Below are 11,754 nucleotides of genomic sequence, written 5' to 3'. Positions count from 1 at the left end.
GTATCTCATGGCTTTGTCAGTGATTCATAAGGCAAGACTGGAGAACATAAGAGTTAGAACAGAGATTTGTGGATGTATCTCTGAGAAGGGGCCCAGAGATGGAGCATGCCACATTTTGTGCATGATTACCAGAAGGTTCCCTGATAGAAAATATTCCTGAGGAGCAGGTGGGCAGAATGATTCTCTGAGTAGCAGCCATGTTATCCTGGTTATAATTCTCCTTGTGAATTCCAGACCTCTCCCTGCATCATTCACACCAACCAGAGCCGAGACAAGGGGCTCTCAGGGCAGGTGGTTTTCCTGGGCTGAGATCTCAGAGAGTAAAAAGAAGGGCTGAAGACAGTGAAACTGGGCAAGGCAGAGAATGTCCAACGGCTAGTCAATTCACTGTTTTATTCTTTTTTGTCTTTTTTTTTTTTGTTAGTAACTGAGCTGCATCTTCCAGCATCTTTTGAGAACATATGTAAAGTTCTTACATTTATTTATTCCTGGCTTCAACAATTAGCTACCTCACTTCAAGGCTGAATGTATGTCTTAGGTAATTTTCTATTTCTGTGAAGAGACACTGTGATGAAGGTGACTTACAAAAGAGTTTGTTGGGGTTCATGGTTCCGGAGGGTTGGAGTCCATGATCATCATGAAGGGAACATGGCGGCAAGTTGGCAACCGATAGGCAGGTATGGCACTGGGGCATTAGCTACAGCTCACCTCCTGTTCAGTGGGCATGGAGAGAGAGAGACAGACAGAGAGAAATCAAAACCAGCTCCCTTCTTGTGACACACTTTCTTTAGCAAGGTCACACTGTCTAGTCTGTCCCAAACAGTTCCATCAACGCAGAGGCAAGCATTCAAACATGTGAGCCGATGGGGACCATTCTCACGCAAGCTACCACTTGTTCCTTGGGAGAAAAGTGCAGGTGAGTCAACTACTGATAATCTATGTGCATGACACTCATTTCCAATGGCTGGGAAAAAGGTGAGCCTAGAAGATCTGTGTGCAGGACAAGATGAGTCTGTTGCATCAGTCAATTAACTTTCTTTAACCTTTTCAGTCTTCACCCAACAGATTAGTGAATAAGTTGGCAATAAGATCAAGGGAAGCCTATTAGGTTTGCTCTCAATAATGGAATTCTCCACGCAAATCTCACTCGGTAATAACAGTCAAGTTTGTAATTTGTCAGTTAGGAGGGACAAATTTCCAGTCTATATTGTGCAATCACATTTTAAGGGGAAATCACCAGTTAGCCAGTACTAGCCAGAATTTTCATTTCATTGAATTAAATGTCCAATATTTCTCAAAGGGATATATAGCTACTCTGAATTTGGCTATTTCTTCTCTATTTCTGTAAGTACTAACATCTAAGAAGTTACTACGCTATTTATTTATCTATCTATCTATCTATCTATCTATCTATCTATCTATCTATTTATTTATTTAACAGAGCATCATGCCACCTGGTCTGATCTCCAAGTGCATATGCTATCTTGAACTTGCTGATCCTCTTGCCCCTATTTCCCAAGTGCTGGGGTTTTTAAATTTTTAAATTTTTAATTAATTAAAACTTTTAATCAATTATTAATTAATTAATCAATTATTTTTTTGTGGGCTTTTGCGATGTAGTCCAGACTAAACTTGAACTCATGACAGTCCTCCTTCCTTGGTTTCCTAAATGCTGGGATTAGCAAAGCAGGCAACCAAGCCTGGCTATATATTGTATATAATGACACATGCTGTATGTTTTGTCAGTTATCTAATGTTGCATAACAAGTCAGCTTAGCGGTTTAAAATGACAACCATGTATTTTTGTACAAGAGTCTGTAAGCCATCTGGTTGGTCAGCTGGGAGCCTAGGATGGCCTTACTTACTCACGTCTGGTTGTTGTCTGTTTAAAGGCAGCAGTGATGTGAGGCCATGTGTCTGTCCTTATGTAGTAGGCTAATCTGGAGTGGCTTATTGTGGCAGGGCTGGGAAGACCAAAAGGCTGAGGCTCAGATCTGGCACATTCCATTTCTGCTGCATTTGACGACCAGCGCTAAAAGGCCAGTGTAGACTGAGTGGGAGAGGAAACAGATCCCACTTCCTGATGGGAAGGACTGTCCCTCCTTGCCAACTGCAATTGCTTAGGTAAGAGATGTTTCTCAGGCTCCTGGTGGATCTAATCTTTGAGAAGTGACTGGATAGTGAGGGCTCTGACTTCTTCAATGGGTGATAAATTCACCAATGGATTCCTAAAGTTGATGCCATTACTGGAAGGTGATGAGGGATAGGGCCTGGTTGGAGAAAACAGGCCACTGCGACGATGTTTTTGAAGGGTGTGCTGTCCTTGTCTGTTCCTGTCTCTCTGTTTCATGGCTGCCACAGGTGAGCAACCTTGTTCTCCAAGCTCCCTGGTGTGATGTATAGCCTCACCTCACCCTGGTCCAGAAGCAAAAGAATCCAGTGACCCGTTCAGACTGAGATCTTTTCAACAGTGAACTAACAACAGCCCTTCTTCCTTTAAATCACTTTTGTGTATCTTTAAGAGCAGTAAGGTCCTGCAAGATGTATTATAGCCAGAATTATTATATTTATCTTTCTCTTTCCTCATGGTCTAGCTTGCTAGACCTGAGCCAAGGCCACCAGCTGGATATTGTTGCTCTTCATCTCTCAAGAACTCCTATTAATAAACAATAACTTGGCAGCCCAGTCTCCAAATGGTTTTCCTAGTAAGGGGAATAGGGACTATCTCTGACTTGAACTCAGTGGCTAGCCCTTTGGTCACCTCCCCCTGATGGGGGAGCAGCCTTACCAGGCCACAGAGGAAGACAGTGCTGTCCTGGCCACTCCTGATGAGACCTGATGGGCTAGGTAGGGTCAGAGGGAAGGGGAGGAGGACCTCCCCTATGAGTGGACTAGGGGAAGGGCATGGGAGGAGAAGAGGGAGGGAAGGTGGGATTGGGAGGGGATAAGGGAGGGGACTACAGCTGGGATACAAAATGAATATATTGTAATAAATTTAAAAAAGTAAAAAAAAAAATAACTTTACTGGATTGGGATGCCTATTTTCCAACCATGGCCTTCTTTCCCTGACACAGAAGCTGATAAGTCAAGGATTTCCAGGCAGGTAAAATAGCTGCAGCAGAAATGAAAAGCATCCACTGATTACTTTGAATAGGGGCTGGAGGGTGAGTAAAACAGACAGACAGACAGACAGACAGACAGGTTACAGTGGAGTACAGTCTGTGGCACCACAGTACTTCCCATGACCAATGTTCCAAATAGAAAGAGTGTTTACTTGTTTGCTTTCTGTTTTGTGACAGTCATTCAGCCTAAGCACCCCCATGCACCAGAGGATGACCTTTAGTTCTTGACCTTTCCGAATCTACAGCCTGAGGCCTGAGAGTGTGGGTATGTGCTAAACTTCTTTCTGAAAACTAATGAAAGGGTGGTGCATGAAGGCAAGTTTGGCCAAGTAACTAAGGTGTCAAAAGGGGATGTGGGAACACTGGGTGTGTGTGCTGTGAGTATATCAGAGTATGGGAAACTCAGGGTAATTAATACCCAGATATTAATTTCCGTTTTTTTTTAAATACCCAACCTCCCCAACATTGCGTCAGCCATGCCCCCAACTTCCTCTTTAGAGAGTAATCCTAAAGTTTACAGAATCCTTAAGTTTACAGAAAGACACAAAGGCATTTGTATTGTCTCTCAGAAAGGAATGGTAGGAAAAGGTTAGGGGATATAAGAAGGAGGAGAGCCCCTCCCGCCTCACGCAGCTGAACCTGACCTGTGACTCCTGCCCACTGTTGGGAGATTCAGCACAGCTGAGTGGAGGCTGCCCTGCATATAGCCCCACAGAGCAGCTGCATTACTTCCTAAACATTCCACAAATTAAGATGCCTGATGAACTATGCTCAAGGTTAAAACGCATCCTAAGCTCTGTGTGGGACCTATGCATAGCAAAATTAACTTGATTTTTAAGTTTTGATCTTAAGCACCTTTCTTCCTCAGATGTATGCTATTCAATACCTCACAAATAACTTGGTAAGTTAATTTATAAAAATACTTCTTTTGGAAGGAAACAAGTAGACCAAAACATGGTTTGTTCTCTCTCCTACGGCCTCACTACAGATCATCTTCTTTAAACAATGTGACTCCCTGACTTTCTTTCTTTCTTTTTAATATACAGATACGTGTTTTTATTTTTTGTGTATAGTTGTTTGTCTGCATGTATAGGTTCCGAACGTAGGTTCCAGAAAAGCATGCTTCCTTTGGACATGGAGTTACAGATGGTTGTGAGCCACCGGTGGGTACTGAGAACTGAACTGGGTCCTCGGCAAGAGCACTAGGTTCTCTTAACCGCCGCGTCATCTTTCCAGCTCCTCCCCAGCTTTTAAAAATCACACAGCTATTGCCGAAGCACTTAGGCATGTTCCTCTCCTACCGCTGTACCTGACTCTCGTCAAGCGTGTCTGCTCTTTCTCCTAATCAATGACCTAGCTAAGTTTGCTTCTCGAATACTCATTTGGGAATTCTTTTCTGCAGTGTAAGGCAGCAGCCCTTGCTGCACCCCAGTAAAGGCCCCTCAAGCTCAGAGACTCCTCAGGGTGTGTAGCTAACAATGACAAGGCTCACGTTCGAAGGCAGCAGTGGCTTCACTGTCCTTGACTCTGTCCTGTTCTCTGCCTTGTCACCACTAGGAATTCCATCCTGTAGCCTGCTTGATGAATCTCTTCAGAAAACAAGGAGCTGTTTGGAGCAGATCTTTCTGGTTTTCCTGCACTCTCCCTCCAGTATCTCCAGCGCTATGGACTGCCTGTGTAGGTTTCTTCCATGAGCAGAGGCCATTTTAGAAAGATGATTCAGCCAGTGTCAAAGAGGGCCAATAAAGCACTCCAGATTAGCCTTTCTCTTCTCTTTTCACAGGCCTGGTACCTGCAGGCCCCTTGGAACACAGCTTTTCATTCTCCATGGGATGAAACTTCTCATTCTTTGGAAACTTGCTGTATTAGAATCCATCACCTTCCTCAGAAAAACCCTCTACCTACCCGAAGGAAGGGATCTTACTCCTTAGATCACCCTCTCACTGTGTTCCAAATTTGAATATGTCTATTTGAGGCAGGATCCTTAGGACTTTAACTGTTAAACACAATACTTACTGTCCCACAAAGCCTAAGAATGTATATCCATGGGCAGGGTAGAGTGGGATGGAGTAGGAAGAGCCTCCAATGCTGTGGTTGGTTGCACGTTTAGATTTTCCTGGCAATTTTTTTTCCTGTCCTTACATGTGTGAGCAGGAATCGGGTCAGTTTGTTTGATTAATAGATTTGCCATGTTAGCCGATTCTCTGCTCCCAAGAATAGACATTACCTTCCAGAGAGTACAATCTGTGCTCATATTGAAGGGTTATATTTCCTCAATTAGAAGGACATCTTGACGTTTCCTCAATGTTAGTGAGCACGATTATCAGGAAGAGGTCTGGTTTCTTTCCTGCTCAGCCTGGGAATCCACTGAAATGATGAATAAGACACATTATCCTTTAATGGCTCCTGCCTTTGTTAATTCAGGAAAGGCTCCAGACTATAAATTGTTTGAGCAGTTTGGAGCAGTTTGAGCTCTCCTTTGGGAGCTAGGGTCACTGTGAATATTCTTTATAATGAACACATCTTCACTTAAGTTAACTGAGACAGTTTCTGCTCATTCCGTCAATCGATCCCCCCGTAGACAGGCGGGTTCTCCAAGGAAGGTTGCAAGCGCTGAACCTCAGAATGGCGCGGGCGTCAGACCCAGGGCTGCCGCGAGGAGCAGAGCGGTGAAGGCTGGGAGGCCTACACAGTTTCATTGAGAAAAAAAGAAAGAAAGAGAAAGGAAGAAAGGAAGGAAAGAGTGATCCTTGACTAGAGTTTACTATAATTAAGACTTGGGAAGATATAAGGAAATTCGAGAAATGGCTGGCATGACTTTGTGAATGAAGTTCCCGAAAAAATAAAATCCACACTGAGTTCAACATTCTAGGTTGATGACTGATGGATTGTGGAGATCTAGAATGGGACTGGGCTATTCTTAGTCTGCTTGGTACTCATCCGTTGCCAAGCTCTCTATGGGTGACCTAAAATCCTCGGGAATTTAGGTAAGTCCTTTAGGAATATATAAACAGACTTCTAGCTTCCACCAATCCAAAGGCTAAGATTGCCATTAGATAGTACCTGAGGTCTATAACAAAGGTTTTCTGCTTTGCTGTAACTCACCGAACTGATATTTCCACCAGTGTACTTGAAAAAAAAAAAAAAGCTTTGATTTATAACTTTGTATTCTGTTACTATAAAAACTTCTTAAAACTACTTCCACATTGGAACATGATATTTGAGGTAACCTGAATCTGTGTTCCCAGGCCATTGTCACTCATATTTGGCGTTAGAATAAACTACTTTTATTCCTTTTGAGATGAAAGCTGAGTTTTTTTTTTCCATTATTTCTTATACAGTATACACATTTGGTTAAGGTGAGTTAAATCTTAGCACAGTGCTGGACTAATTCACCAGGGGTTCAGATCTTTTAAGTGGGATGTTGTGTGTTAATTCCAGTACTTACCCAATGTAGGTACTCCATAAGAGGATTAAAAGTGTTGGAGAGATGGCTCAGGGGTTAAGAGCACTGGCTGTTCTTCCAGAGGACCTGGATCCAATTCCAGCAACCACATGGTGGCTCACAATTATCTACAGCTTCAGTTCCATGAGGACACGAGACATTTACACTGTGCATAGACACATGCAGGCAAACACCCACACATATAAAACAAATATATGTTTTTTAATGAAACAGATCATAGAGGACATATAAAGAAAGGGGAACTCTTCCCCTCCTTGCTCTTCCTTTGTAGACTGGATTCTGCTGTTCCGTTCCAGCTGGTTCTGGACCCACTGTGTAACTGAGATCTCTGGAGCTCTCCCTATCGGATTACGGGTAAACCTGTTCCTCCACTCCACTGCAGGAAGCTTTACTTAAAGGTATTCACAGATCTCTTATCCCAGTGGCACTGAATATTTTAAACAAGTACAAAATTTACCCGTGTGTTACTTAGGTGTTGGGGCAGGCATGTGCATGTCATGTTGTATGTTCGGGCAGCTTGCGGGAATCTGTTTCCTTCTTCCGTTTTGTGAGTCCTGTGCATCAGACTCAGGCTGTCAGGATCTCACCTTTTCCCACCGACCCATCTTGTTGGTCTTGGCACGGAAGTTGTAATTAATTGATTAGAGAGGGGGTGTTGTTACGTTTCCCAGGCTTTGGACCTATGATCTTTTTGCCTCAGCCTCTTGACTGTTGAGATTACAGGCAAGCATTACCAGACATGGAGTATTAGGCACCTTCATTTTTGCTGTCACTCACTTACCTGACAGGAGCAATATAAGGGAGGGTTTTTAGGCTTACACTGTTGGGAAGAGTCCATCATGGTGGGCCTGGCAGCAGGAGCAGGAGGCAGCTGCTCACCCAGCATCTGCAATCAGGAAGTAAAGAGTGGACAGGAAGTGAGGCTGCGCCGAAAAACCTCAAGGCCACCCCAACTGACCTACTTTTTCAGAGTGGATCTGCCTCCTAATAATTCGTCAGCCTGGGCTGGAGAGATGCCATAACACCACTTTACAAAGTTCTTTCTCTTCCGCAAGTGAAGTGAGGAATGGTGTGGAGATCAGAGCAGCTTAGTGATGTGTCCAGGGTCACAGAGCCAGTGAGGGGTAAGTGCTAGCACCTCAGTGTGTTCCCTCAGTGTGCAATCACAGGAAGGCCCTCCCTGTTCCTAGTCAGCCACATCCAGCATTCAGAAGCCATTAACATTTTAAAAATTAGGTTATCTTAGAGTTCAGTTCAGTCTCTGAGTGGGATGGGAAATAATTCATTATGTGACAATGGTGAGATGATATCATTCTAACTGTTCTATGCAAGTAGCAAGATCCTGATTAAGTGAAAGATCCAGGGTTCACATCCAAGTTGCATCATAGCCAGGACTCAAACCAGGGTGGCTTATGGATGCCCTGGTCTCCCACAGAACTGGATGGATGCTCTTCTGCTTCTCCCTCAGTTTGTTGTGTGTGTGTCAGGACAATTAAAGTATCCCCCAAAAGCCCTTACTAGAGCCTCAAAGTGAGTCTTCCCTTCTTTTCCCATTCTGCTGCATGTATCTCTTTCACCCTCCTTTCAGTTTCCTTCAATGTCTGCCTAGCCCATAGGCTGGACTGACAGATAAAATTTCTGTTGGAGATGATAGTGGCGATCCTGATTCTCCCACTTACAACTATGGCTCTTTGGTACATCTGTCCTCCATCTGGTCCTCACGCCTCCTTCAGTGAGTAAAAGCACATGCAAAGAAATGAACTAAAACCTTTGTGCAAAGACTGCTTACTTTCTTCCACCCTTCCTTCTTTGCTTTTTAAAATAGGGTCTCGTGTAGCCCAGCCTGGCCTGGCCTTGAACTCACACTGAAGGTGATCTTGACAGTCATTCTCCTGCCTCAGGAGATGGTTCTAGGATACTGGTATTGTAATTAGCCTGATGCTGGGAAAGATATTCTAAAGAGACACTTGCATCTCTCAGTCTGACTTTCAGACTCTTGAAACAAGGGACCTCGGAAGAACTTCTCCAGGATGCTGGGGCCAGGAGAAAAACACAGTACCATCCACAAGGGGGAAACTTGTCCAGGAGAATGAGATTTCACACAGTTCTAACAACTTGTCAGACCACTTTACAGGATCAGACTGAAGTCCAGACGATGATGGATTAGTGTGTGGCGGATGGGACTACATCTTGGCTGGGACTGCTTATATGTGCCTACATTAGGCCCTTTAATCTTACTTCAGGACTCGGGTTTGCTAGAAGGTTTGTTTCTCTTCTCAGAGTGGCCACATTAAATAAGTCTCCTTTTTTGTTTTCCACTTTGTAATTTGGCTTTTTTAACTGGCCTATGAGGAGGATGGCAGCTGGCCTTGATTCGGGACACAGGGTGTGTGGTGGATAGTTTTATTTTGTGTCAACTTGACACAAGCTAGCATCATTTGAGAGACGGGACTCTCAATTGAGAAAACGTTTCCCTAAAACTGAGCTGTAGGCAAGCCTGTAGAGCATTTTCTTAATTAGTGATTGATGTGAGAGGGCCCAGCCTATAGTGGGTGGTGGTCCTGGGTTCCATAAGAAAGCAGGCTGAGCAAGCCACCAGAAGCAAGCCAGTGAGCGGCATTCTTCTGTGACTCTGCATCAGCTCCTGCCTCCAGGTTCCTGCCCTGTTTGAGCTACGCTCCTGACCTCCTTCAAAGATGGAGTATGATGGGGAAGTACAAGCTAAATAAGCCCTTTTCTCCCCAAGTTGCTTTTGGTCATAGTGTTTCATCACAGACAATAGTAACCCTAATTAAGACAGGTGTGACTCCATGTTTGAGAACAGGGTTACAGGTACTTGCTACCATTCCTGACACAGTGCTTCTGATCCGAGAAAATCCATGTTACTGGGTTCAGGCTGTTTTGGAAGCCGCTGTGATATTTTTGCTGTCTGGCTTCTCTAAGAAGGTTGGGATGGATTCTATCTGTGCTGCTTATCAGCAGTGTGATCTCACACAACCTAACGTGGATTTCCCTGTCACGGTGAAATAGGATTGTGAGGGCTAATTGATTTATCCTGCACAAATACCTTCAAATTTGCTCTATCAATAATCAGATCTGGCTCTCTCTTCTTCCTCTTCCTCTCTCTCTCCCTCTCTCTCTTCCTTTCTCTGTCTCTGCTCCCTTCTCCCCCCTTCCCCTAATAAACCTCCCACGTGGGAAAAAAAAATCAAATCTGTTAGAAGTCGGGAGAGTGGCTACCTCTCTGGGTGTTCCCCAGAGAGGACAGTACAATACTTGGAAGAATAGTGTGGAAGAGCTCCAGATTGATGGCAGCTGCCTCTGCCTGACCTGCTTATGGCTCACCATGAAGACGACTTGCTGCTTCTGCAGATAACATGGGCTCAGTTCCCAGTACCCACGGTGGCTCACACCCTGCAGTGCCAGGGTCCTGACACTCCCTTTGCGGAGATCAGACACACATGATGTAGAAATACTCACATAATACAAATAAATAATCTGTTTTAGAAAGAACAGGAAGCACTTCGACAAGTCACAAACAGCTGGAAAGTGCTGGGAAAGGGATGTATGAGACATGGGAAGGAAGCCAGTCCAGGTGAGTGGAGCTCTAGCCTTCAGGCTCCTAGCAGGGTGGTGAGGTGGGGAAGCCAACGCCTTGTCCAGGAGGTAAGCAAAGCAGCTCTGCTGATGAGATGCAGACAGTACAGGCAGGATTGGCTCACAGATTCCTCTGACACACAGGTCAGCAATGGGGATGAACTGTGTTGTCATTCTCTGTGACTCAGAAGGCAGTGGGAAAGCACCACTCTAGAGAAAACTGGTTGTTTAAAAACAAGCTACCTGGAGGGAGTGAGAACAGAGAAGACATTGAAAGAGCCTGGCTAAATGAGCCTGACCAACTCCATGACAGACTTCATTTTCTTGAACAAACCTAAGGGTCACAGGAAAAGCCACAGAAAAAAAGGCAAACCAATCAGAACAGCCAAGACATCTGGCCTGGGAAGATAAGGTTGCTTAACTACAGGTTTGAAAAGCACCTAAGTTCTGACTGGAGTCACAGAACCTCCACGGGCACCAGCCAATCCCAATTGAGGTCTATCGACAGGGTTTCCCTGTGTAGCCCTGTATGTCCTGGAATTCTCTCTGTAGGCCAAAGCTGGCCTCAGACTCAGAGATATGCCTGCCTCTGCTTCTAGAGTGCTGGGATTAAAAGCATATGCCACCATTGCCCAGATTTCTTTTTATTTTTAAACCCCAATATTAGAAAATTAAAAATTATGTGCATTATTTTTGTGTTGGACAAGGCTAAAGTAGACATTTGCTGCTTGAGATACCTGAGATTTGGGCAGCAGGCAGCAGTAACATCGGGTGTCTACTCATGAGGAATGGAAGTGACAGGTTTTACCTGGGTCCGCTGGATTTCCCAGCAATCTCAGCAGCTGCTCTGTCTTTCTGGGGTCACCCTCACAGGAGCCTAATCTTGCTTTCCCTGGTCCTCCAAGCTTCAGCAGGTGGCATTCTAATCTGGCTTCCCTGGGATAGTCCAAATCCCAAATTAGAGATAGACAGCAGTTGCTACTCTTTGAGAATTCACAATTTCAATTTTGTAACCTTTATAAGTAAAGTACCATCTGGACATTATGTCTTTCTAAAGCTTCTATAGCTTGTCTGCTCAGATGGAGCCATGTAATCATAATATATGGTGTCCTCAATACCTTGAAATTTAAAGAATTTGCTCATGTGGTGTATGTATGTATGTATGTGTGTGTGTATGTGTGTATGTATGTATAGGGTTTGTGTATGTGCACCCATGTACATGTGTGTGTGTATGTATGGTGTGTATGATTGTGTGTGTGTGTGATGGTGTGTAAGTGAGATAGAGAGAGACAGACAGACAGAGAGAGAGAGTCAGCATGCCTATGGAGTTCAAAGGACCACTTTAGAGAGTTAGTGTTCTCCTTTCATCATGAGATCAAATTCAAGTTTGGTCTACACTATTGATCTACACTACACTATTGGCCTGTGTAGCCAATAGTTTTACCCGGCACTTTACCTGTGGGGCCATCCCACCAGTCCCTTTTGTAGACATTTTATAGTGTAGAAGTCCTTTCTTCCTTCCTTCCTTCCTTCCTTCCTTCCTTCCTTCCTTCCTTCCTTCCTTCCTTC

Source organism: Psammomys obesus, unplaced genomic scaffold (assembly GCF_907164565.1).
Source record: "Psammomys obesus unplaced genomic scaffold, mPsaObe1.curated_primary_1811, whole genome shotgun sequence".
Taxonomy (NCBI): domain Eukaryota; kingdom Metazoa; phylum Chordata; class Mammalia; order Rodentia; family Muridae; genus Psammomys; species Psammomys obesus.
Note: the sequence above shows the minus strand (reverse complement) of the source record.